At 41.1% G+C, this 1515-nt stretch overlaps 1 protein-coding gene across 1 annotated transcript in view; it reads left to right on the forward strand.

Annotated features, from left to right (window-relative positions):
* Positions 1-1515, forward strand: part of NIM1K (NIM1 serine/threonine protein kinase) — an 8472-nt gene that overhangs the window by 1344 nt on the left and 5613 nt on the right. The window lies entirely within an intron of this gene.

Here is a 1515-nt window from a genome sequence, read left to right on the forward strand (position 1 = left end):
TCTTTCCCTCCACCATCTTACAGGTGAGAGAATGAGATATGCCCCAAAGCCTTCATGTTGTATCATCTGTTGTTATTTTCTCTAACTACCTCTTTCAGCTCACAGCAGTTGTTGCACTGGGACTGAACACGGGGAACCAATGGTATATACTTTTTCTCAGTTGAAACCTGCCTATACCTAAGGGTTGCTTTAACTGGGTGTGGACTTTTTGGTTTTGCTTGTTTCAGAGAAGTATTTCTGTTCTGCTCGGCTCACAGAAAGCTGTTTCCTCTTTTGTTGCAGAGAACACTGCCTTGTGCTTGCTGTTGGAGGAAATGCTGCTTGTGTACTGGGAATGGGGGGGACTGCTGATGAAAGGAAATTATAAATTTGATCTGGATGAACCTTTTCTCTGTTGAGCCCACTTTAGGAGACAGGTTGCTTTAGCATTTGAACACAGCTGACTGAAATATTTTGAACTTCGGTGAATAGAACAAGTGTGGACAAACTAAATACCAAAACCTTTCCTTTTTCCCTTGAAAAGGTCCCTTTACCAGAAATCTCTCAAATTATTTTTCTTTGGTTTGTTAGTAGCCTTTTGGTTAAATTGTTCACTGGGCAAGGAGTTAATTTCTCGATAGTAAGTTTGCAACTGTCACGATGAAGGAAGGATGAAGGACAAACGTCTTTTGACATATCTCTGCCCGTGACCTTAGCTGTCCTCTAAATGTACAGGATGTAGATAGAACAGTAATGTACACATATGTATGCATGAATGCACATGTACACATGCACACACACACACCCCCCCATCACCACCACCACTCACCCCACAAAGAGGATTCTCTTTTTGCCAGTAGACGCACATCACAAAGTTGGTATGAAGTGATGTTCCTGCACAGTTCTAATGAATACACATCTTTCTTTTTTTTTCCTGATTATATAAATACAAAGGCTTCATTATTGATCGTATTTGGGCCCCCTGTGGTAGCGGGAGGCCTATGTGCCAGGGGATTGTTCAGCTCTCCAGTTATAGTGTTGAGTTCTAAGTACGTCACCCAGTAGTAAAAAAATGGAAAGAATTTTGTTCTTTACGAAGATGAGTTTTTGTAACAATTATGTATGTGCTGTTCTGCAGCCCTTATGACATACTGCAGGATATGTGAAAAAAGTTTTCTAGAGGGACAGAGGAAAAAAACGCAGGATCACACTGGATAAAGACCTTGTTTCTCTCACAAGGGCTGTCTTTGTTGTTTGGAGGATGAAAGAAAACCTGTGGTACTGTGGCGTGCGTTGGGTTATTTGGGAGCATTGCCCACTTTATTAACCTGAATTTTGGCAGAGATTATCTCCAGAGAACTGCAGAGTTGTTGCTTGCTAAGGACTGTTAGGTTCCTAAGCTCTGTGTAACCTTTCTTTTACATACCTTCCAGCTGACAAATGTAGTGTGAGAGCACAGCTAAGTGCAATTAAGAACATCCAAAATTTACAGCTTGTAAAAAACCAGTTTAATGTGAAACATCCGTTGCAAAAGCA

Source organism: Buceros rhinoceros, unplaced genomic scaffold (assembly GCF_000710305.1).
Source record: "Buceros rhinoceros silvestris isolate BGI_N320 unplaced genomic scaffold, ASM71030v1 scaffold30091, whole genome shotgun sequence".
NCBI lineage: Eukaryota > Metazoa > Chordata > Aves > Bucerotiformes > Bucerotidae > Buceros > Buceros rhinoceros.